This window comes from Manacus candei, unplaced genomic scaffold (genome assembly GCF_025592945.1).
Source record: "Manacus candei isolate 608988 ecotype Guabito, Panama unplaced genomic scaffold, ASM2559294v1 h1tg000031l, whole genome shotgun sequence".
Lineage (NCBI taxonomy): Eukaryota > Metazoa > Chordata > Aves > Passeriformes > Pipridae > Manacus > Manacus candei.
Genome location: NW_026138079.1, coordinates 1423759 through 1449195, shown reverse-complemented (window position 1 = coordinate 1449195; position 25437 = coordinate 1423759). Strand labels below are relative to the sequence as shown.

Here is a 25437-nt window from a genome sequence, read left to right as displayed (position 1 = left end):
GTGCAGCTGGAGCTGGACAGGCCTGCTGGGAATGCTGCAGGGCATGGGGGGGAGCAGCTTTCTTGGGAATGACTCTCCCAGTCCTGCTGGAGCTCCCAGAGAGCTGCTCACACACACGTGGGGCTGCTCTGGGGTCACTCCTGCCAGGCAGGAGGAGTCCTGATTTCCACCACCTCAGCCACACTTGGCCTTTCCCCTGAGTGCCCCCGAGCAGGGGGAGGGCAGAGTCACCAGGAATTCGAGTGCAGAACATGGAATCAACACTTTTCCCCTTCACAGACTGCTCAGCGTCGGAATTTGGCCACCCCAAAGCCTGGCACCGAGGGCCAGATGCCCCTGCGAGTTGGCACTCGGGTTTCCTCAGCTGGTCTTCGCTCTTCTCTCTGCCTACACCCCGCCTAAAACCAGCCCCTAAAATAAGCTCAGCTTATCCACGCCGGCTGCCGTTTTCGGGAGCGACCACAGCGTGTCCCCACAGAGCTGTGCTTCCATCCATCCCCGCATCCCTTCCAGCGGGAATCCATCCAAATGGGAGCTCATCTGCATGCCCGTAAATATCCCCCTCCCTCCCTCCAGCGCTGCTCCAGCCCCGGCTTCCATTGGCAGAGCTGGCAGGAGAACGATGCCGACCTTCAGTCGTGCCCAGTGCTCTCGGGTCAGGCCTGGAGAGTCATTAAAAAAAAAAAACCAAAAACCAACAAACCAACCAGCCAAGAAAACCCAACAGCGTGGAAAGGTCAGAATTCAAGGTCTGCTGCTCCTCGCTAGGAAATAACACCCGGAGCCTTCCTCGTTTGCATAAAGAGTTGGACTGAGACCTGAAATGTCCCAAAAAACGGGTGTTGTGCCCTGTTGGGTGTCACTGAAGGGTGGGAGGGAGAAGCCTCCCTGACTTCGCTGGGTGCACACCTGAGAGCACCCCAACTTATGGAGAAACTGGGGGTTCAGGAGAAGCCAAATCTTCACAGCCCCCTCAGGTGAGACCCCCCTGCAGAGCTGCTCCAGCCCTGGGGAACAGCCCAGCAAGGACATGGAGCTGCTGGAGAGAGGCCAGAGCAGGAACCAAGAGGATCCCAGGGCTGGAGCAGCTCTGCTGGGAGGAAAGGCTGGGAGAGCTGGGATTGTTCAGCCTGGAGAGGAGAAGCTTTGGGGTGACCTGATTGTGGCCTTGCAGGGCCTGAAGGGGCTCCAGGAAAGATGGAGAGAGACTATTTCCAAGGGCTGGAGTGACAGGACAAGGGGAATGGCTTCAAAGTGCCAGAGGGCAGGGTTAGATGGGATATTGGGAAGAAATTCCTGGCTGGGAGGGTGGGGAGGCCCTGGCCCAGGTTGCCCAGAGAAGCTGTGGCTGCCCCTGGATCCCTGGAAGTGCCCAAGGCCAGGTTGGACAGGGCCTGGAGCAACCTGGACTAGTGGAAGGTGTCCCTGCCCATGGCAGGGGGTGGCACTGGATGATCTTTAAGCTCCCTTCCAACCCAAACCATTCCATGATTCTGTGTCTGCATGACCAGTCATGGAAGCAGCAGCAGCAGCACCTCTGGAACAGCAGAGTTTGCCAGGATGTATCTGGAATGTGGCCTGGGACACTTCAATCCCCCTCCCTTGTCCTTTCAAACACTGGGTGTCTCTGCAAAAGCTGGGCCCTGGAGGTGCCACAGGTCCTCTCACCTCCCTGTCCCCAGCCAGGTGTGCCAGTCACTGCCACCCAGGGGTGGGGACCAAATAAGGCCCACATTGTCCTCACAAAATGGACAGAACTTGAGGGGAACAGGGAAAGAAATACCTACAGGGCAGAGATCCCTGGCCAGACTGGCCACTGGGAGAAAGGGAAATTAGGGGGCAAAGGGGAAAAATGATAGGATTCCTTCAAGACCAAGAGCTGGAACAACCACTTGGGAAGAAGGAAGATATTTCTGCCTTAAGTATGAAGTCTTTCAGGAAGCCCTCAGACAGGAAAGCACTCCCAGAGGGAGCTGAGGGGGCTCAACCTGGAGAAAAGGAGGCTCAGGGGGGACCTTCTGGCTCTGCAACCCCCTGACAGGAGGGGGGAGCCGGAGGGGGTTGGGCTCTGCTGCCAGGGAACAAGGGACAGGAGGAGAGGGAACGGCCTCCAGCTGTGCCAGGGGAGGCTCAGGTGGGACAGGAGGAGGAATTTGCTGCTGGAAAGGGTGGTCAGGCCTTGGCAGGGGCTGCCCAGGGAGGTTTGGAGTGCCCAGCCCTGGAGGTGTCCCAGGAAGGCCTGGCCGTGGCACTCAGTGCTCTGGGCTGGGGGACAAGGTGGGGATGGGGCACAGGGGGGATCCATGGGCTGGGAGGGCTTTTCCAACCTCTGGGATTCTGTGTTAAGGAGGCCATCAGGGGAACAAGCCTTCCTAAGGTCAAGTGGTGCCTCATGAAGCAACGATGAGCATCCAAAGCTGGAGAACAGATGTCACAAAATCCTGGCCAGAAGCTGAGATCCTTCCTGGTAATAGGCAGGGAGTGGGCTCCAGCTGCCAAATCCAGTGGGATTTTGTCTTTCAGGTGACCCCCCCTCACAGATCTGCCTGTTTCTGCTTTGCTCAGGTCAGTCCAGCAGGGTTTGTTGAGGTTCATTCCCAGGCTCTGGGAAGTCAGGCAGGTGGAGGGGTTGGAGACTCAGCCCTGTGTCCTCCACATCAAGGCTGAGCTCTTGAACCAGAGGCAATCAGAGAATCTTCTGAGTTGGGAGAACCCCCAAGGATCATCCAGCCCAAGCCCTGGCCCTGCCCAGGACACCCCAACACTTCCCCCTGTCCCTCAGAGCATTGTCCAAACCCTCCTGGAGCTCTGGCAGCCTTGGGGCCGTGCCCACTGCCCTGGGGAGCCTGGGCAGTGCCCACCACCCTCTGGGGGAAGAACCTTGTCCTGAGATCCACCCTGAGCCTGCCCTGTCCCAGCTCCAGCCCTTCCCTGGCTCCTGTCCCTGCTCCCAGAGGTCGGAGCTGCCCCTCGGGAGGAGCCACAACCAAACCCTGGGGGAGCTCCTTGAACGGGGCCAGCGAGGAGCTGAGGGACCTGGGGCTCTGTTTCACCTCTACTTTTCCTCCATCCTCTTGATTTTTGTCCTGTTCAGGGAGAGATGCTTCCCACCCCCTTTTTACAGCCTCTGGTACCCCAGAATTTGGGAAGCAGAAGAGCCACTTTCCCTGAGCCCAGAGCGACTTCCACGAGGAGCCGGCCCGGGGAGCCGAGCTCTGCCCTGCAGCTCGGGGCACAAAAAGGTCAGGCCAGCTTGTGGCTTGTGATAACCCTCCCAACCTCCCTCCTGGGCCATGACCCATCTCTCTGGGTCCGGGGAATGCGAGTGGCCTCCAGGACTGCACGGATGTGCCACGGAATGCGAGCTGACTTTCAGGAATGACTCCTTGCCAGAAGCTTCTCTGCGTGAGGCTGCTGCTGATTGCTGGGCCTCGACCACAGGATTACACTTGTCAACCAGAAAGTATTTTTACCACACGGGCCTTTCTCTGCACTCACTGACCTGCCAGAGAGCCCTCACCTCTGTCCCTCGGGGCCTGGCCCCGTGGACAACATTCCCATTGTGTCCCATCGCTGTCTCTGGTGGAGCAGGACCAGCTGCCCACCCCTGGGGCAGGTTGGGGAGGAAGGTGCCCCAGGTCTTGCTCTCAGCTGGTCTCTCCAGGCAGCTCTCAGACACCCAGGACACCTTTGGCAGGAGCTCAGGGTGGCACTGAGCTCCCCACGGTCACTTGGGTGGCTGCTGGAGGTGGGAGATCCCACAGCGTGGAGGGTGACACCCCCTGCCAGCAATCCAGACAATAAACAGGCACAGGGGGTGGTGGGGAACTCCCAGGAAGGACAGGCACAGGGATTGGGGCACACAGGGGCCACCTGTGGGGGTCAGAGAGCCAGGGACACCCAACCCCGTTGGGACTGACTGTGGGGGACTCCACAGGGCAGCACCTCTGCAGGGGGGGCAATTCGGGTGGGAGGGACATCAGGGGCTCAAATGTGGCCAGTTAAAGGGTGTCCCTGGGGCTCAGGAGTGAAGAGTGAGGATGAATCTTCAGCCTGACTGAAATGGTGCAGGGATGTGTGGGAGAAGTGCCACACCCATGGATTCCACCCAGGAACACGGGTGGGGTGCTGTGATCCTGCACCTCGGAGCACAGGGCAGGCACAGCCAGGGATACCTGGGTTTGTTCATCCTGCTCTGGAGTCACTGCTGGAATGACCTCCCCTGACTGAAAGCAGGTGGTTTCGTGGCTCTGGGACTTCTCCCCTCTTCAGTCTCACCTGGGCAGTGTCAACACCCCCCAGAGAACTCCCAGCTCCAACTTCTCCCCCCTCCCACTGCTAATTCCTGCCTGGTTGCTTAGGACTGTTCATTCCCGTAGTGAATTAATGTAAAAGTGTCTTCTCAGAGGTAGAATCGTGACATTTAATTTAATTCAGTGCTTCAAACATTCTCTGGGAGTGTCTGGCTCACCAAAATCACCTTTATCTCACCCACAACTTATAGTTTCTCTGGGTCCTGGGCAGCCTGGCTTCCTCAGCCTGCAGGTCAGGATGTTCTTTTTGGCTTTTTTGACTTGCACGTGGTGTGGATGAGGCCTCTATACACCCTGAAGCTCAGGGGTGGTTTCTTAAGAGTTCCTGGTGTATCAACTAAGAAGATGCTCTTGTGGAACTATTGTATTTCTTTCCTTTTTTTTTTGTTTGTTTCTTTGTTTGTTTTTGGCTGAATGGCTTGGCTGTTAAACCAAGACAACTTCTTCCTGCAGATAATAATCCACTAATTGCCCAGAGAGGTTGTGGAGCCCCAGCCCTGGAATGGGACAAATCCCTGAAGTGTCCAAGGCCAGGTTGGGTGGGGCTTGGAGCAACCTGGGTTAGTGGAAGGTGTCACTGGATGATCTTAGAGGTCCCTTCTGACCCAAAACTTCTTCAGGTGGATGTTTTAAGCAGGAAAAAGAAAATAAATGGCACAATAGAGATTTCAGCTCTTTTAATACCACTCAGTTCTCCAGGTTTAACTGGACAAACAACCCCTTCACCCCCAGACTTATTGTACCCCTTCCAATAGACCGGGTTAACATGGTCAGAAATTGAACTTTAATTAATACAGCTCCTGAGTTTGGTTAATACAGCTCCTGATTTTGTGCTTCCTCAGGGAAAAAGGGACAGGGATGAGTTGCTGGTGGTTGGGGTGACTGGTTGGTTTGACTCTCGTCCTGCAGGACCATCAAACACAAACAGACACCAGGAGACACAGGGATGAGTTTAAGACCCCTGATTGTGCCTGGCAGATTCCAAACCCTCAGCAGATTTGCCGCTGCCCTTCTTAGAAATGTGGTTTCACATTTTTCTCCCCATGCTGGGAGGGGGGGGAATAAATAAATAAATAAATAAATAAATAAAGTAGGGTTTTTCCACTCTCCCATCTTGTAAAAACAACTCCATGTCTTCGCTCCCACAGGTGAATTGAACCTTCAGGCGAACACCAGGCATGGAAAACTCCACCTCTAAAAGGTGAGTGTTTTGGAAAGTTAGGAGAGTGTGAAAAATAGGGGCCATAATGGAAACTATTCCTGCAGCAGTAGGCAAATGATTATATTCCCATATTGGATTCCTTCTCCGCTGTGTTTTGTGTTTCGAGCCAACCCTGCAAAGTGCACCGAAGGCAAACAAAGCCAACGATGAGCAGCCCAAAAATTCAATGTTGTCCCACGAAACATAGTTGAGGTGAAGGAAATTATGTGGCATGGAAGCTGAGGTTGAGTGAACACAAAGGCAAAGGAATTTGGGCGCTTTGGGGGACGTGCAGGAAATATCTTTGCCTTTGCATCTGGTACAAATCGGAGATGAAAGCGCGAGCCCTGGGCCAAAACGGTGGTTGGGCAAAACATTCCCATTGTCTTCGAAAACTAAATATTGTTTCTCGAGGATTTGTGTTTGTGTAGCTTCGAGCTATTCCATAGGGGACTCTGGAGAGTGCCAGTGCTGAGGTAAAATGATTCTGCTGTCGCAGGCAAAGCTGGAAGGTTGGAAAGGAAGGCTCCAGGACCTCTGAGCCAAGGTCCCAATGAAGCTCATGGAGAAGGCACTGCCAGAGGAAGGTGTTGAAGAGGAGTAAGTGCTCCCCATCTCACCTTTTCTGCAGATTATTCTTGTTTAAACCAGGCAGTTTGTGAGTTTTTCCTTCCCTGTACACTCATTCAATGACTGGGAGAGGAAGGACGGACAAGGATTGTGAAGATCCATAAACAATGGCCAAAATGCCATTTCTATCAGAATCCCAGAATCCCTGAGGTTGGAAAAGCCCTCCCAGCCCATGGATCCCCCTGTGCCCCATCCCCACCTTGTCCCCCAGCCCAGAGCACTGAGTGCCACGGCCAGGCCTTCCTGGGACACCTCCAGGGCTGGGCACTCCAAACCTCCCTGGGCAGCCCCTGCCAAGGCCTGACCACCCTTTCCAGCAGGAAATTCCTCCTCCTGTCCCACCTGAGCCTCCCCTGGCACAGCTGGAGGCTGTTCCCTCTCAGCCAGAGTGTGCCCAGGTGGCCAGAAGGCCAATGGATCCTGGCCTGGCTCAGGAACAGGGTGGCCAACAGGTCCAAGGAAGTGATTCTGCCCCTGGACTCAGCACTGGTGAGGCCACCCCTGGAGTGCTGTGTCCAGTTCTGGGCCCTCAGCTCAGGAAGGACATGGAGGGGCTGGAGCAGGGCCAGAGGAGAGCAACGAGGCTGGGGAAGGGACTGGAGCACAAGTGCTGTGAGGAGAGGCTGAGGGAGCTGGGGGGGCTCAGCCTGGAGAAGAGGAGGCTCAGGGGAGACCTCCTCACTCTCTGCAACTCCCTGACAGGAGGGGGGAGCCAGGGGGGGTTGGTCTCTTCTCCCAGGCAACCATCAGCAAGACAAGAGGGCTGGGTCTTGAGCTGTGCCAGGGGAGGGTTAGGTTGGACATTAGAAGGAATTTCTTTGCAGAGAGGGTGCTCAGCCATTGGAATGGGCTGCCCAGGGAAGGGGTGGATTCTCCATCCCTGGAGGTGTTTAAGGACAGACTGGATGTGGCATCAGTGCCATGGGCTGGGAACCACAGCGGGGTTGGATCAAGGGTTGGACTTGATGATCTCAGAGGGCTTTTCCAACCCGGTTTATTCCATGATTCTCTGATCCTGTCCCTTGTTCCCTGGCAGCAGAGCCCGACCCCCCCCAGCTCCCCCCTCCTGTCAGGGGGTTGCAGAGCCAGAAGGTCCCCCCTGAGCCTCCTTTTCTCCAGGCTGAGCCCCCCCAGCTCCCTCAGCCCCTCCTGCTGCTCCAGCCCCTTCCCAGCTCCGTTCCCTTCCCTGCACACGCTCCAGCCCCTCCAGGTCTCCCTTCCATGAGGTTCCAGACCTGGACACCACCCTGGAGGGGCCTCACCCGTGCCCAACACAGGGGCTCAAAGCCCTTTTAGGTTCACAGCTGACCTGAGGAACTTCCTCCTCTTGGGCTGAGCTCTCCTGACCCTGCTCTGAGTTGTTCTTTCCAGCTTGGCAATATTTTTACCTCACACTCAGCAGTCAAAGAGAAACTTGAAGCAAAGAATTCTAAGATTTGACTTGAGACAGCGACCAGGGGAGACGGATCCCGTGGCTTTAGGAGACACAATATGGGCCCTTGATTTAACTCCCCCCGCTAAGCAAGAACCAAACAAGGAGTTTTTTAGGGTGGGATTCATCTGGCCTAAAGTAGGTGATTGATTTAAGACTGGATGAAACGTGCTCTGCAGGTGTTTGTGTGTCCTTGTTGACCACGGAGGGTTTGCAGGGTGACTAATCCTGCAGGAAACGCCTCCATCCTCAATCCCTGCACTGGAGCAGATGGATCCTAGGGCTGGATCCTGGTGGCAGTCAGGACAGTGACTGCATCCAACAGGCAGTATCCTGGTTGTTGGTGTCACCACCCATTACTTCTCCTCATCTGAATGCTGGAAAAACTTGGAAGCAGAGCAAGGCTTGGACAGCTGGTTTCCAAATGAAACTGTGGGGCATTTCTAAACCATCATTTCTCGATGATTTCATCAACAAATGTTAACATAAGCTGTAAAAATGACCTCACTCACTGCTGTAGAGCTCACTCACTGGGCTCTCCATGAGACAGGAAAATCCAAGGCCGTGAGGAAAAAGGAACATAGGCAGGACAAAAGAATGAAAAACGAGAGGCAGGAGGAGGAAAGGAGAGATAAATGGGAGCAAATAAATCAAGAGAGGCAGGAGTGAGACACAAGACCACAGGGAAATATGAAATACTGTCTCTGTCTAAGCCTTCCCTACTCCCAGACATCTGGTCATTCCAGAAGGAGTAACCTCACTCTGGGGAAAACGACAGTGTGTCCCTAAAATGGAGAAGATCCCTAAAGATCAAAGGATCTTCATCAGACACGTGGGGTGTCAGTGGTCTTGAAGAGCAGATGAACTTCTCTCCCTTGCATGGAGAAGAGAAGGCTCTGGAAAGACCTCAGTGCCCAAGGGGGATTATATAAAAGAGGGAATTTTTATATGGGCAGAGAGTGACAGCACAAGGGGTAATGGTTTCAAAGTGAAGGAGATGGGTTAGATGGGATATTGGGAAGGAATTGTTGGCTGGGAGGGTGGGGAGGGGCTGGGAGAGAATTCCCAGAGAAGCTGTGGCTGCCCCTGCATCCCTGGAAGTGTCCAAGGCCAGGTTGGACGGGGCTTGGAGTAACCTGGGCTAGTGGAAGGTGTCCCTGCCCATGGTTGCCCATGGCAACCTGTGCCAGGGCCTCATCACCCTCATAGGGAAGCATTTTTTCCCAATATCCTATCTAACCATTCCCTCCTTCAGCTTAAGGCCATTCCCCCTTGTCCTGTCACTCCAGGCCCTCATGGAAGGGACTCACTTTCCACAGCAGGTCCCAGTCCTCCAGGTCACAGAACCATCTGCACAGAAGGAAAACCAGAATTAAACCCTATTTATAGCTCATCTCACACTTTTCCATCTCTTGGGCCCAAGCTCCAGCGTCCTGACCAGCTGCCAACTGCACATTTGCACTCCCTGAGTCCCTCAAGGAACTTGGCCCCTCGTTCCCACCAGTGGAGAACATCCCAAGGCCTCTGGAAAGCTGTGCTGGCTGGAGGAGCAGCAGAACAGCAGAAACCACCCCCTGGACAAAGTTGTGAAGGACTGGCAGGAAAAAAAAAAGGGCTGATTGAGCTTCCCAGGCCAAATCCTGCCCCCTCACGTCCAGGAGAGTTTGTGGGACCCAGGACACTCGGCTTCAGTGAGGAACAGGATATAAACATCTTGGTTTAGGCCTGGAAAGACAGACAGACAGACAGACAGACAGAGGGGTTGAGCTTAATTTCAGTGCTGCTGCAACACGAGCTTCCCCGAGGAGCTGAACCTGGAAGGGTCGTTGGCCACGGCACTGGAAGATAAAACAGGGTAGGACTGACATGGTTTGTAGGGATTTGCCTGAAGTTCTTCTGAGGCTCTTTGGCCCCTCTTCACCCTCAGGCCTTTCTGAGCCCAGGAAAATGCCACCCCACCTCTGCACTGCTCAGAAACGTGACCTGAACAAGGCTCAGAGAGCAGTAAATTGAGAGGAAATAAAACCAGGAGAAGGCAGGGAAAGGAGTTTGTTGTTGCAACCAGACAGGGCAAGGAAAGCTTGACTTTTGGGTCCACATTGATTGGGAAAACTGCAGGTGCTGATGGATAAATCTGAGATTATAGTGGGAATTTTTCTGATAGAATCCCAGGAGGGTTTGGATTGGACGGGTGCTTAAAGATCATCCAGTGCCACTCCCTGCAGGGACACCTTCCACTAGCCCAGGTTGCTCCAAGCCCCGTCCAACCTGGCCTTGGACACTTCCAGGGATCCAGGGGCAGCCACAGCTTCTCTGGGCAACCTGGGCCAGGCCCTTCCCAGCCTCCCAGCCAGGAATTCCTTCCTAATATCCCATCTAACCCTGCCCTCTGGCAGTTTGAAGCCATTCCCCTTGTCCTGTCCCTCCAGCCCTTGGAAATAGTCTCTCTCCATCTTTCTTGGAGCTCCTTCAGGCCCTGCAAGGCCACAATCAGGTCACCCCAAAGCTTCTCCTCTCCAGGCTGAACAATCCCAGCTCTCCCAGCCTTTCCTCCCAGCAGAGCTGCTCCAGCCCTGGGATCCTCTTGGTTCCTGCTCTGGCCTCTCTCCAGCAGCTCCATGTCCTTGCTGGGCTGTTCCCCAGGGCTGGAGCAGCTCTGCAGGGGGGTCTCACCCGAGGGGGCAGAGGGGCACAATCCCCTCTGAGAGAGCCAGAAGGTCCCCCCTGAGCCTCCTTTTCTCCAGGATGAGCCCCCTCAGCTCCCTCAGCCGCTCCTGGTGCTCCAGACCCTTCCCAGCTTCTCTTCTCCCAACCATGGAGCCCCAACTCCACGGATGCTGCCCCTCCCCTGAGCCAAGGCAGAGCCAACCGTGGGAGCCACGAGATGCTGCAGCTCCTGGGGAGCTTTTCCATGCCAGGACCATCAGGAAAACATTGAATTCCCTGTCATTTCCAGTCATTATTCAGCCAAACAGCTGCTCGTGCCTTTGGGAATCATCTGGTGCTCCACAAGAATTAAAACCAGGAGGACAAAGACCCTCAGACATCTCAGCCTGTGCATCTTCACCTTCACACCTCAACCTCGTGTCCGTGGCCAAAAGAGTAAAAGAGTGTGTTAGAGATATAAGAATCTTTATCTTTCATGGAAAGGATCTTTGCTTCTTCCCTTCTGAACCTTTATTGGAGGGAGATTTGATCTGGTGTAAATATATTGCTTTACCATAGGAGAGTTAAAATTGTGTATATAATATATTATAGTATTTATTTGTGTAATAATTGTAATATAAGTCCCTTCCCCCCTATACTGAGTCTTGTGTTATGTCTGGAAAACCCTCTCACACTGAAGTGAATTGTGGGAGGGGAGCTTGGAAATTGGATTTTTGGGGGTCTCAAACCACCACAGGTGCACATGGAATTCACTTCATATTCACCTTCTGGAAATCTCTGCTGTCCTGGAGGCAAAAATCCTGATTTTCCTGCTCTTTCCCTCTTTTCTGTGATAAAAAATTCCTTTTTTTTTATTGCAGAATAATATAAATAAAAAGCAAATAATGCTGTTCCCCAGGCATGCCAATGGTTTGGGGCAGTTCATTGCTGCATTTCTGCTCATCTCAATTTGCCCTCCACAATTCTTTAGGGTGCTCTATAAATGGATTTGCATGAAGTAGCCCATAATATTCTTTTAACCTGAGGTCAATGTTTGGCTTAGAGTGACTATATTTAAATATGATTAAAGGACCTCTGAATCCTGATGAAGCAATTCCATATAAAGTAAACTCGCTGTAATTTAATTTCTCTTTTGAACTGAGATTCCCATTTCTTTAGTGAGGCTGAGGGGGTGGGAATGTCATTTGATTACAAGAGTAAATATAAGATCATATGATTGAAAAATTAATAGCTTCCCTTATTCCAATTTAATCTGTTTAAATGACTTTAGAACAGGCTCAAGGCCTGAAATATTTGACTACTCTCCCATAAACCAGTCAACCAGCTTAGCTGAGTTCCCTGGAAAATCCTTGATTGATTTGCCTGATGAAAACTGAATATTTAGGTTTTCAAACAATACCTTTATGCAGCATTTTCTTACACACATTTGGAAGAGCTGAGGATTTATTGGGGTTTTTTCTCCCGTTGAAAAAAAAAATAAATCTTGTGGCTATTTCAGTTTTCAGACTCCAGGGTCAACTCATATTTTCTGTTCTGGATAAATCCACACTGGGAATTGGACAATGTCACAACAGAGCCCCATCAAATATATCCCAATGGGTCGTTTCTGTTTGGTGAGGAAAGATTTTTTCTAGGGGAGTCTTGAGTTAAAAAAAATAGGATTCTGTTCCATCCGGTGAAAAATATAAAGAACAATTTCCCCCCAGTGCAAGATCCACTGAAAAACTGCCTTGGAAGTCTTCGTGGTGTGGGTGCAGAACATCTCAATTATTTTGAGGTATTATTTTCTGTTTGCTGCTGGGAGATGGAGTGTTATTCCACTGAGATCCCAAATCCAAACTGTTCCAGGTCCTGAAAATGGCTCCAGACTAAAAGAGCTGGAGGATGGAGTTCAAAGGAGCCAATAATTTGAATTTTAATTGCCTTGGGTCCTCTGTGCTCCCTCACACCCTGTCACCATGGGGTGAAAATGGAACGTGTCCTTTGCAGGACACTGGGATGAGCCCTTCCTGGTTTCTCTCTTCTGGAAGAGCCTCCAAATGTCCCAGGAATTGTCCCTGGATTGTCCCAGAGTGTCCTGGATTGCTTTGGGTCGGAGCTGAACACACTGGGGGGGTGTGGAGAGCCTTGGGATACCAATGAAGAGCATCTGGTGGAAGAAAGTCCCCACTGTGATCAAACACATGGAATCCTGGAATTCTGGAATCCCAGAATGGGTTGGGTTGGAAGGACCTCAAAGCCCATCCAGTGCCACCCCTGCCATGGGCAGGGGCACCTTCCACCAGCCCAGGCTGCTCCAACCTGGCCTTGGACACTTCCAGGGATCCAGGGGCAGCCACAGCTTCTCTGGGAATTCCATCCCAGCCCCTCCCAACCCTCACAGGGAGGAATTCCTTCCCGATATCCCATCTATCCCCGCCCTCCTCCAGTTTAAAACCATTGCCCCTTGTCCTGTCAGCATTTGCAGGTATAACAAGTCCCTCTCCCTCCTCTTTGTAATCCCCTTCAGACACTGGAAGGGGCTCCAAGGTTTCCCTGGAGCCTTCTCTTCTCCAGGAAAACACATCCCCAGCCTGAGGACATCCTTGGGAACGTATCCCAGGGAGCTGGAGACGCTGATTGTGCCTTGCAGCTCCTTTTTGTGGTGCCCCCATTCTCCAGAGTTCCCCTCTCAGAAGGTCTTTCCATGGCCTGGAGCTGGAACTCCACCAGGAGGGGGGAGATTCCCACTACCTGCAGCTCCTGGGTCAGGAATTTCCTGCTTCTGCTCCCCTTATCTTCAAGGAATTCATGGAGGAGGTCAAAGAAAGGGCTGCAGGAGAATAAAGGTCAAACAAAGGTCTTCTGGAGAAGGAAACCACCTCCTCCTAAATCTCTCTCACACCAACCCCTTCTCTTTTCACCCCGAGGTGAATTCAGAGAGGATGGATTTGTTTTCCCAGAATGGAGCATCCCGTTACCTCCCCTGGTGTCCAAGGTTCATCCATGGAAAGAGTGTTGCCTCCCTGCCACAGCTCCTGCATTTCTGGGATTTCCCACTGGAAAATCCAGGGCTGGAGCCTGTTTATTAGTTATAAACAAACCCATCCCACGTGGATTTGTCCAAACTGGCTCCCAACGGATCGAAACCTTTGGCCTCCACGATTTGTTGGGATTAGAGGGTTTCACAACTTAATTACACATTGAATTAAAAAGTTCTTGCTTTGGTCTGGTTTAAAAACCTCTGCCTGATACTTTTATCAGCTTCTTCTTGCTTCTTTTATTACCAGGAGTGATGAGTAATCCTTCCCCGTTCCTCACTCCTAGTGATTTTATGGATCTCTATTACCATTCATGTCTTTTCCAATCTATTCATCTCTTCTCCTACATTTCTCATCAGTTTTATTTTCCTCTTTTCTACCTTTTTCCAGTTTCAACAACTGCACAGAATGGATTTGAACAGAGGTTTAATCCATATTTTTTGGGGGGTTGGTTCCTTTCTAATCCTTGCTACCTGTCTTTTCCTCTTTTTCACCGTCAATGAACACTGAACTGGCTTTTCTGGGAATTATCCAGGGACTCCCAGACCAATTTTCTGAATAGCAACAGCTCAGTTAGAAACACAGAATTGTGCAAAGTTTGGGTTGGAAGGGACCTTAAAGATCATCCAGTTCCAATCCAGGACACTTTCCACTATTTCAGGTTGTTCCAAGCCCCGTCCAACCTGGCCTTGGACACTTCCAGGGATCCAGGGGCAGCCACAGCTTCTCTGGGAATTCCATCCCAGCCCCTCCCCACTCTCACAGGGAAGAATTTCTCCCCAATATCCCATCTAATCCTCCTCTCTCACATTTCAGTTCTACCCCAATGGGCTCCTTCCACTTTTCCTTCTTTCCCTTTCATCCAAAGCCTCATTCCTGTATTTAACCCCCTGTGCTGAGGGGCCTCATCCAAAGCTTTTCAGGAATCCCCATTTCCCAGGTGGTTCTTTCTTCCCTTGGATGTGGTGGGTGACAGAGAGCACCCTGTGAGCAGCAGTTCAGCTGCAGCCACTTGGATTCCTGGGGTTCTCCAGGGACTGAGCCCTCTAGTCCTGAGAATTCCAGATCCCCCCATGCCCTGGGCTGATCCCCCAGCGTGGGCAACAGGGCAGGGGGGGATTGTGCCCCTCTGTCCCCTCAGGTGAGACCCCCCTGCAGAGCTGCTCCAGCCCTGGGGAACAGCCCAGCAAGGACATGGAGCTGCTGGAGAGAGGCCAGAGCAGGAACCAAGAGGATCCCAGGGCTGGAGCAGCTCTGCTGGGAGGAAAGGCTGGGAGAGCTGGGATTGTTCAGCCTGGAGAGGAGAAGCTTTGGGGGGACCTGATTGTGGCCTTGCAGGGCCTGAAGGAGCTCCAGGAAAGATGGGGAGAGATTATTGACAAGGGCTGGAGTGACAGGACACAGGGAATGGCTTCAAACTGCCAGAGGGCAGGGATAGATGGGATATTGGGAAGAAATTCCTCCTTGTGAGGGTGGGGAGGCCCTGGCCCTGGTTGGCCAGAGAAGCTGTGGCTGCCCCTGGATCCCTGGAAGTGTCCAGGCCAGGTTGGACCTGGAGCAACCTGGGCTGGTGGAAGGTGTCCCTGCCCATGGCAGGGGGTGGCACTGGATGAGCTTTAAGCTCCCTTCCAACCCAAACCATTCTGGGATTCTGTGCTACAGTTCATGCAACAGTGAAAAGATTCCTGCCCCCACAGCCCCTCATTCCCACGAGACCCCTGAGCCTGTTCTCTGCCTCTGCATTTGCAGACAACTTGTTGTGCATTTTTTTCCCTCTTTCACCGGCTTTTCCTCCAGTCAGAAATCCATTTAAACTCCTCTTATCATCTGCACAAGTTGCAAGCAGCTCGTTTTTTTTCATCCCCAGGGAATCACTGAAGAGTTTTCCAAGCCTTAGCCACGAAGAAATAGTTACCCCCTACCTGTTGGCCAAACAGCTGCTGCAATTTGATCCCCCCTCTTTGCTTTTTTGCTCCCCATTCTCCGGGAGAATTTCTGCCTATTGCTGAAATTTGTATTGTGCCTGTTTTTATTAATTCATCAAATTCCAGTGGACTGGTTCCTCATTCTGTTTGAGCAGCTGTTTCATATAATCTGTTGTTACAATTGGCTTTAAAAACTTCCCAGGAGGAGCCCAATAACTCCGATGTGTCAGATCTGCAGTAATTCATGGAAGATGGTCAGAATGGGGAAATCCACATTTCTTACATGCAAGTATCAAGATACCAGTTCTATTGTTGTAACCAAGCTGGGACTTCCAATAGAACCCACTTGTCACTGACAATTCCCCCACCCCTCACATTGCACAGCCTGAAACCTTCTCTCTTTGGGCTTAATCCAGAGTTTAATATATTTCCTTTTGAGACAAAGGAAAATCTGTTCAGATTAGAACTGATCAATCAGAACAATTTAAAAAATAAAATAAAAAAAAAATCACTCAAATGCTCCTTTTATTTGGGTAACTCCAGAAAAAAATTGCCTTTAAATCCTCAAATTTAGCATCTGCCAAAGAGGAATGTGTGGTTTGCCTCGATAGGAGAACTATGGTAATGAACAGTCAGACTTTGTAATTTGGAATTGTCCTCCCTGGTTTAGCAATAAGTATATAAGTATAATGTTCAGAGAGTTTTTAGTTACGGGTCTTTGACTGCAACACAGACCTTTTTGTTATCTTATTCCTCTCAGGACTTACATAAGATGTCATTTGGAAACCACTGTCTGGCCTTGGACAATGGCAAATTCATGGATCCTGAGGAGACTCTTGATGTTTTCCGTGCAAAAGCTGGGCCTTGGTGCTTTATTTCCCTGCAGCCCCTTCTCACCTGCACAGTAATTCTGGGTCAAACAGTTCAGGCTCGTGGGCAGGAACAGGACAAGGGGGAATGGCCTCAAACTGAGAGAGGGCAGTGCTGGGACCCCAACACGAGGATGTGGAGCTGCTGGAGAGAGGCCAGAGGAGGCCACGGAGATGATCCAAGGGATGGAGCCCCTCTGCTGGGAGGAAAGGCTGGGAGAGCTGGGATTGTTCAGCCTGGAGAGGAGAAGGCTCCAGGGAGACCTGAGAGCCCCTTCCAGTGCTGAAAGGGGCTCCAGGAGAGCTGGAGAGGAACTTGGGACAAGGGATGGGGGGACAGGACACAGGGAATGGCTTCTCAGTGCCAGAGGGCAGGGTGGGATGGGATACTGGGAAGAAATTCTTCCCTGGAGGGTGGGAAGGGGCTGGGATAGAATTCCCAGAGCAGCTGTGGCTGCCCCTGGATCCCTGGAAGTGTCCAAGGCCAGGTTGGAGCAACCTGGGCTAGTGGAAGGTGTCTCTGCCCTTGGCAGGAACAAGATGATCATTAAAATCCCTTCCAACCCAAACCATTCCATGATTGTCATCAGTGCTGAATTCATGGATTTAGGAGCTCGAAGGTCAGGAACATCCTCTTCCCTGGGGTAAACACTCCTGAGTTACCTCAGCCCAGAGTCTTGGAGAACCACTGGAATATTTTTCACTCCTCCCTGGCACCCTCAAACATCCTGCCAGAGGGCATGGTGGGATGGGATATTGGGAAGGAATTCTTGGCTGGGAGGGTGGGGAGGTCCTGGCACAGGTTGCCCAAAGAAGCTGTGGCTGCCCCTGGACCCCTGGAAGTGTCCAAGGCCAGGTTGGAGCAACCTGGGCTGGTGGAAGGTGTCCCTGCCTATGGCAGGGGGTTTGGAAGCAGATGATCTTTAAGTTCTCTTCCAGCCCAAAGCATTCCATGATTCTCTGATCACCCGTGGGCAGAGGAGCTTCTGTCCTCTTGGGTACCCCAAAACCAGCTGGTTGAAGGAACTAAAAAGCCTTTCCCACCTCTCCCTCAGCGCCAGCAGCAGTTCTTCCAATCTGTGCCGTCTCCTCCTTTTTTTCCCAACCTTTCCCTTAGCTCTGCTCTCCCATCCCGAGTGTCCTGAGCAGACCCAGCTGCTGGGGGCTCTCCCACCCAACTCCCACGCTCAGAGAACAAGGAGCACCTTTCAGCTCCATCCCCAGCGAGGTCCTGCTCCAACAGGATCCCTCCTTCCCTGTGGGAATGGGCTGCTGACAAACAACCCGGAGCCAGCCTGCGGTTAAAGCCCCGGGATCTTTGCTCTATTCCTGGAATTGCAGCAGATTTCCTGTGTGGCTTTGGACCAGTCACGTCAGCCAGAGCCCTCAGACCTGGGGCCAAGCCACTGCTGCTCCAGCAGCTCGAAAATCAGGTGTTGGTTTGTGGGGCCCAGCGTAGATTTAGGACCCTTATTTTTGACCTCTGTGTTTTTCTAAACCCTTTGGTCTCTGTTGCTCGGATTCCACACCCGGGGATTGAATTCATGGAGGGTTCCCTGGGTGTCAGGCCATAATTTACATAGGAATTGAGGTATATTTCATTTACAAGGCTCATCATCTCTCTGAGCCAATAATTTCCACCCACAATTGAAGATGACCCAGGACCACCCTTCCATCTCCTCAGGCCTTTCAGATTCTCAGCAGGTTAGAGGTGGAAAGGTTTTAATCCCTTATCCAACAAAAATGATCATTTCTAATCAGTTTTATTCCCCCTCTGTGGACAGCCATTGATTACCCTTTTTTGTATTCCCAGCGGGAAACACTCAAAACTTTTCCAGTTGTTCTTGTCCTGAAAAGTAACCAGCTTTTTTTTTTTTTTTTTTTTTAAGTTCCTAAAAAAAGAATCCCAGAATTTGCCAGCTGGTTTAGAGTTCCCACTCCTCTCCTCCTGTGGGGGGATCCAATCCCCAGCAAATATCACCGCAGACCTTTGGAAACAGAAAAATGCAAGGTATGACTCCAAACCCGCCAATTATTTGTCAGGCCTTGTTTTAAATAACCTGTCAAAACAAACAAATACCCTTTCTAGGCCGAGACTTTCTCTGGCAATTTTTAGTCCTGGCTGAATTTTAACTTAATAGCCAATTTATACCAACAAAACCCCCTTATTGGTAGTGGCGTGTTTGCTACCACGGTAAAAATATTCTCCATGTGCACGCACTGGATGGCATTTAAATAGAAATATCCTTTTCATTTTGGCTGACAGAGTCCTCAGGCAAAGCTGGCTGAGTGGAGAGGCAGGACTTTTATTAGCATGGCCAGGGGGGAGAGGCTGGATTTGTGTTCAACACTCTGCTCCCACGTGGGAGGGAAATGAGGGATCAGGGTTGGGGGTCTCATCTCAGTCCCAATTTAGACCTGCCTGGACACAAATAGAGACACCAGTGACCTGTTTCATACCCCAGAAGGTGGAGAGGGAAGGGTTTTTCCAATATCAGAGAACCCCTGAGGTTGGAAAAGCCCTCCCAGCCCATGGATCCCCCCTGTGCCCCATCCCCACCTTGTCCCCCAGCCCAGAGCACTGAGTGTTTAAAACAAGCAGAGGCATCCAACTGATCTCTCCAAGTCCTGCCTCAGCCCTGCGTGGAAACACTTGGATGGTCACTCTGATATCAGCCAGTCTGGGAATTAATCCCTTTATCTGCCCAGAAACCAAGGTGGTACCACAGAATCCCAGAATCCTCAAGGCTGGAAGAGACCTCCAGGATCATCCAGTGCCACCCTCACCCAGCACCACCACAGTCACCCCTAATCCATGTCCCCAAGGGCCACATCCAGACACCTCTGGGACACTCCCAGACACAGGGACTCCACCACCTCCCTGGGACACTTATTCCAAGGGCTGCCCATCCACTGGAGGATGCAGCTTTCCTAGGTTGGGATCTCCAGTTGGTTCTCTTGTAGGATAGACAGAACCCAGGAAGCACCAATATTGGGACCTTTGAAGACATTTCCCTTGCCACGATCCAGGATGATCCAGGTGTGGATCCATTAGAAGGGACACCTCAAAACAAGGGAATTCTCCGAGTGACTTTCACACCCCTGACGGTCCCGTGTCACGTGGTGTGGGCTGAGCTCTGCCCTTTTTAGTTACTGGGCATTCTCTGTCCACCAAATCCCAGGATCCCTGAGGCTGGAAAAGCCCTCCCAGCCCATGGATTCCCCCTGTGCCCCATCCCCACCTTGTCCCCCAGCCCAGAGCACTGAGTGCCACGGCCAGGCCTTCCTGGGACACCTCCAGGGCTGGGCACTCCAAACCTCCCTGGGCAGCCCCTGCCAAGGCCTCACCACCCTTTCCAGCAGCAAATTCCTCCTCCTGTCCCACCTGAGCCTCCCCTGGCACAGCTGGAGGCCGTTCCCTCTCCTCCTGTCCCTTGTTCCCTGGCAGCAGAGCCCGACCCCCCCCGGCTCCCCCCTCCTGTCAGGGGGTTGCAGAGCCAGAAGGTCCCCCCTGAGCCTCCTTTTCTCCAGGCTGAGCCCCCCCAGCTCCCTCAGCCCCTCCTGCTGCTCCAGCCCCTTCCCAACTCCGTTCCCTTCCCTGCACATGCTCCAGCCCCTCCATGTCTCTCCTCCATGAGGTTCCAGACCTGGACACAGCCCTGGAGATGTGACCTCACCACAGGGGGACAATCCCTGCCCCGACCCCGTGGCCACACAATTTGTCCCCAATCTGCATTAAAACCTCTCAGGTCCGTGGCAAGAAACAGGCCCAAAAGCAGGTGAAGTCTCCAAAAAAAAAAAAAAAATACTGGTGGTGAGTGAGATTTCCAAGCAAAGTGGATTAAAAATCCAAGGGAATCTTTAAACCAAATATTGGCTTTTGTAGAACAACAAAACCAGGGTCGTGTTTCCACTCAGCCATAAAAGTTGCTGCGGTTGTGTAATCGTGTTGAGTTGTGGCCTTAGGAGGAGTTATAAAGCAGCTGCAGCAAATTAACTTTTCAAAAGTCATTATGGATTGGATGGAATCTAGAAAATTCCCCCATGTTAGTTCTGGGGTTTTTTTTTAATAGAACTGTAAAATGCACAAGCCTGGCTGAGGTTTCATCCCGAGCCTCTCCCCCTGAGCAGGCCCAAACCTGGAGACTTGGAATGGAAATGCAAAACCAGCAGCTCCCCTAAAAACAGAACCCCCCAAAAAATGGGTGGGCATCTTTTTTCCTCCCTAAGGACCTGATCCATATCCCACAGAGTGCAGGCAAAGGGATCCCACTAGAAGGGCCTGGTAGACCCTAAAGGTATAAACGGGGTGATCCCAAATTCTTCCTGCAAATGGGATCCAGAGAAGGGGGTTGACAACACCAGAAGGAAACCCCTGGAATGGCTGGGGGAAAATTCTGGATTCTGCAGGATACTGTAAATGGGAAGTCAGTGATTTTCAGGTTAAAAGGCAGCCCCTGAGCTCCTGAGCTCCAGCAAGTTCACCCAGAGCAACACCCTCTGCCCTCACCTGGTAGGAGGCACCTTGACTTCCTAGGCAACCTCATCCAAAGGGTAATTTTGGGAAGAACAGACCAGCTCGAGGCTGCTGAGCCCAGGGAATAACAGGCAGAGGGTCCAGATGAGAGAAGAAAAGGAATCCAAGAGGGTGTGAAGTAAAACAAGAGGAGGCTTTGGCGTCACGGTCGCCACCAGTCGCATTTGGCCTCCAAAAATTTGTCCTTTGGGAGATGAAGAGGCTGGAAAAGTCCTGGCCTGAGCCGTGAGAAAACCACAGGGTAAGAGCCAGACACATGTGGGGTGGAGGGAGGAGGAAAGAGGAGGGAAGAGCATCTTGTCGTGATGCTCGGAATGAAATCCATCCTGCGACTGTTTTAGGAGAAATCCTTTCCTTCTTAACCCATGAAAGCTCTGGAACTGGATCTCAGAGAAGCAAGGCACTAGAACAGTGGGGTTCTTGGAGGGTTTTGTGTGTTCTCTTGTCCAGGCAGAGGTCTGGAGGGTCCAGACCTGTCACTTCACTCATGTCTGACACAATGGGAAGCTCTGGAGAAACTGGAGTTCCAGGTTCTTGTGAGACTCCGAGCACTGGGGTTCAGGTTGGGTCTAATGGAAAGAGGAAAAGGCTTTCAGTGTTCAGCCTGGAGAAGAGAAGGCTCCAGGGAGACCTCAGAGCCCCTTCCAGGGCCTAAAGGGGCTCCAGAAGAACTGGAGAGGGACTTGGGATAAGGGATGGAGGGACAGGACAAGGGGAATGGCTTTAAACTGCCAGAGGGCAGGGATAGATGGGATATTGGGAAGGAATTCCTGGCTGGGAGGGTGGGGAGGCCCTGGCACAGGTTGCCCAAAGAAGCTGTGGCTGCCCCTGGATCCCTGGAAGTGTCCAAGGCCAGGTTGGAGCAACCTGGGCTAGTGGAAGGTGTCCCTACCCATGGCAGGGGTTGGAACTGATTGATTTTTAAGGTCCCTTCCAACTCAAACCGTTCCATGATTCCATGTTTGCCCTGGCTGAGTATTTAGGAACCAACCTGAATTAACACCTGCAGTACCCTCAGAACAAGGCATCCACCATTCCCATGTCTATCCAGAACCAACCAGAGCCCCAAACCTGCAGGGTCTGGCCCATTATAACACCAGTATGTGACACTGGCAGCGTTTCAGACCTCCAGGTGTTTTCTCCCCATAAATCAATGACTCCTCCCCAACACTTGTGACACAGGTAAGAATTTACACAAACGGGGAAACCAAGGATGGTCAGAATATATTTCTGGGGTGACCCAGTTAGATTTGGGGGTGTTGGACCTCGTTCTTGCCCGAAGACACTTTTCAGATGGAAGCACAATTTGCAATCACTGAGGCACAGATGTGGTGTTGTGGGTGCCCAGAGGGCCAGTCTGCCCCAGGACCAGATTTGCTGCATTAAGTCAGAGGATTTACTTCAATTATATCCAAATATTTACCCCAACCACTCTGGAAGGAGGAATCTGGGCTTATCTACCAGAGAACTTGGAACAGAGCACACAGATGCCTTTGCAAACATCAAAGCTTCTGACAAAGTTGTGGGTTTGATCCCATTCATTTAAGACTTGGACTTGATGATCCCTGTGGGTCCCTTCCAACTCAGAATATGCTGTGATTAAATATTCTGTGATTAAAATGGGGCCTGTTTTTCATGTCCACAGATCAGAGACAAGTGGTGATGGAGGTGGGCTGAGGAACTGGCAGAAACTGGTGGTGCTGTCCCTTTGCAAATCGGCTTCAAAATGTCAGTTTGGGGGCACTCCTTAGGAAGTGACAGAGTTCAAAGTCCCTCGTCTCTTTGTGTCTCGTCACTCAGACCTGGTGGGTTTAATTTCCTGCTTCTCTGGGGCCCAGTGGTTTGTCTTTGTCACCATCTCTTTGTGCTGCCTGAGGGAGAAACCTCTAAAAGAGCTTCTGAACTGCTGATTGTGGGGTTGTTGGGGTGGATTGGATGATCCTTGGGGGTCCTTTCCCACTCAGGGATTTTCCCTGGGCTCTTCAGTTCCTTGGCTCATCATTCCCTCTTCCTCAGATCTCCTTTCACACCTCCAGGTGTCCTTCCACCTTCCTCCCTTTCCCTCACACTGTCGGGGGTTTAATCCAGGGCACTTCATTGCACTGATTGGATGATCTCAAAGGTCTCTTCCAACCTTGGTGTTCCTGGGATTTTCCTCTCTCAGGGAAAAGCATGGAAGGGTGGTTGAGATTCTGTTTTACCCTTGTTCTTATGACTGGTGCTTCTCTTGAGTCCAAGAAGGATGAAACCTTTTCCACAGAGAGCCTTTCCCAAAGTGAAAACCGTTTCCCAACCACTCTGCTGAACCAAAATGATGATCCCAGTGCCAGGATCTGGATTCACTGGAATATTCAGTTTTTATTTGCTACAGGTCTCATCCTTTTTGGAATTTAGTGGGAGTTTTTGCCTCGCCTCAAAGTGCTTGGATTGCATCACACCTTGTGCCAGGATCAGTTTGTTTTCCCTGCAGGAACAGGCTTGTTCCCACTTTCTCCTGCATATTTCTGCTGGGTGGTGCATCCTCACCGGGAGTGTTGCACAGGAACCAGAATTTTCCCCCTCGAATGCCCCTTCCTTAAAGGCCAACCGATTGTTTTTGGAAAGGGTTCAGTTCCTCCCATTGTTTTCCTCTCCACAAACTCTCACTCCCGATGTTCCCTGTGCTGGGGGCAGCTTTTCCCTCCGGAGCAGGTGAACAGGAAGGTGCTTGGGCCACAAAAACTGCCATGGATGAAAGATTTTATGGGTGCCACGCTCTCCCCTCCTGGCACTGAGCTGAGATCATCCCCAAACCAGCTGCTCTTCCAGGTGCCACGTTCATTTTTTCCTATAGGAACGCTCTGCATCCCAACCCTACGTGGAATGTGAGCAGGGGGAACAAAGCTGGCTCATCTCCATCAAACATTCATAGGATTGCAACAGGAAGCTCATGCTTTGTGTGCTGTGGTATTTTTCCCTCTGTTTTCCCGGGGAAAAATATCAGAAAAGGAGGAAAATATGGGCTGTTAATTCTGCAGCACATCCAGGTTGGAGCCGAGAACTGGGAGCAGGAGGTGACCACCTGAGGATCAGTCCCTAAAGGGGGAAAATAAGATATCAGTGGCTCTGGCCTCAGTCTTCACAGCCATATCTCCATCCAGGATGGATTTGGGCTGCTCCAGTAGAACCAGTACAGACCACTAAGGGTCTGGTTATAAATTTATAACTGAAGTCCAAAGGTGCTCCAGGTCACTTTAGTGAATAACAGGGTACACAGGCCACAGTTTTCCAGGTGACTGAAGGATCTCCAACACCTGAATCAATCTGAAAATCCTAATCTGGGTATCTTCAGTGGAAGCAGAAAATCCCTTTTTGCCCAGAGAAGCTGTGGCTGCCCCTGGATCCCTGGAAGTGTCCAAGGCCAGGTTGGATAAACTTGGAGCAACCTGGGCTGGTGGAAGGTGTCCCTGCCCATGGCAGGGGGTGGCACTGGATGGGCTTTGAGGTCCCTCCCAACCCAGATTATTCCATGGTTCTCAGACACATTATCTGTTTGAACAGAGTTCCCACAAAGGCCTCTCATTGTGTCCCCAAAGAAATTTCCCTTTCCTCAGGTGGCCTTGGTGTCCCTGAGCTGTCCCTGTGTGCAGCCAGACTCCTCTGCTTGTCTCAAGTAGCTCCTGAGCAGCTGCACACAGTAAAAAACCAGTTTCAAAGCAAGAAAACAGCTTGGAAGGAATGAATATTTCAGCAGAACATCCGAAGGATCCCTCAGTGCAGCTCCACAGCTTTATTACCCCTCGCTCTGCTTCACTGCAGGCTCAGAGGAGGAGAAGCATGGAATGTCCTGAGCTGGGAGGGACCCCCAAGGATCACCCAGTCCAAGCCCTGGACACCCCAACAATCCCTGAGAGCGTTGTCCAAACCCTCCTGGAGCTCTGGCAGCCTCGGGGCCGTGCCCACTGCCCTGGGGAGCCTGGAAAGCAACACTGCTCCAAATAATTCCTGATGCAGTTTGGCTTACAACATTTATCTGAACTCATACCTTAAATTTCACCCTCAGCCAAAAAGCTTCTGTCTCTGCTTCCCACTTTTCACGGGACAGCCAAGCCATCCCTGTCCTTGCCAGAGGCAGAGTTCCTCCAGGACCCCCGGAAGGCCGCGGGGGTGACACAGTGGGACATAATCATTGGGCTGCTTTACAGCAGAGCTGGTCCTTATATCCAGCTCAGAGACGACTCCCAGACAGCTTTTCCTGCATCTACATCTGCACAGAGTCCCCAGTTTTGGCAGGGACAGCTTGGAGCCTGATAAATCAGCATCGATCCGGCTGCCAGGCCCTCCTGGAACCCGTCACTGCAGAGGGTTGTTTGTCACGGCTCTGACAAGGCACAGCACCGAAGCAGAGCTGCAGAGCTTGAGCTTCAGGATGTTTTTGCAGCAGGACAACCAGGCTCTGCAGTGCAGCTCCTCAAAGGAGGTGTTTTCGACCTGGAACAGGGGGAAACAGGCTGGGGATGAGGGTTTTTTTAATGTCCATCAGGCACAGAACCAGCCAAAGGAGTGACAAGGTAGGGGAGAGCAGATCATGGAATCGTGGTTTGGGTTGGAGGGCACATTAAAGATCACCCAGTGCCACCCCTGCCATGGGCAGGGACACCTTCCACCAGCCCAGGTTGCTCCAAGCCCCGTCCAACCTGGCCTTGGGCACTTCCAGGGATCCAGGGGCAGCCACAGCTTCTCTGGGAATTCCATTCCAGTCCCTCCCCACCCTCACAGGGAAGAATTCCTTCCCAATATCCCATCTAACCCTGCCCTCCTTCAGCTTCAGGCTATCCCCTTGTGCTGTCACCACGTCCTGCTC

General features: G+C 51.9%; 1 long non-coding RNA gene across 1 annotated transcript; it reads left to right on the top strand.

Moving 5' to 3' along the window:
* Positions 1-890: 890 nt before the first annotated feature.
* On the top strand, positions 891-6066 carry LOC127472713 (uncharacterized). The gene is made up of 3 exons (XR_007905123.1): positions 891-977; positions 5462-5514; positions 6014-6066. It is a non-coding gene; the product is annotated as an uncharacterized LOC127472713 (long non-coding RNA).
* Positions 6067-25437: the final 19371 nt, after the last annotated feature.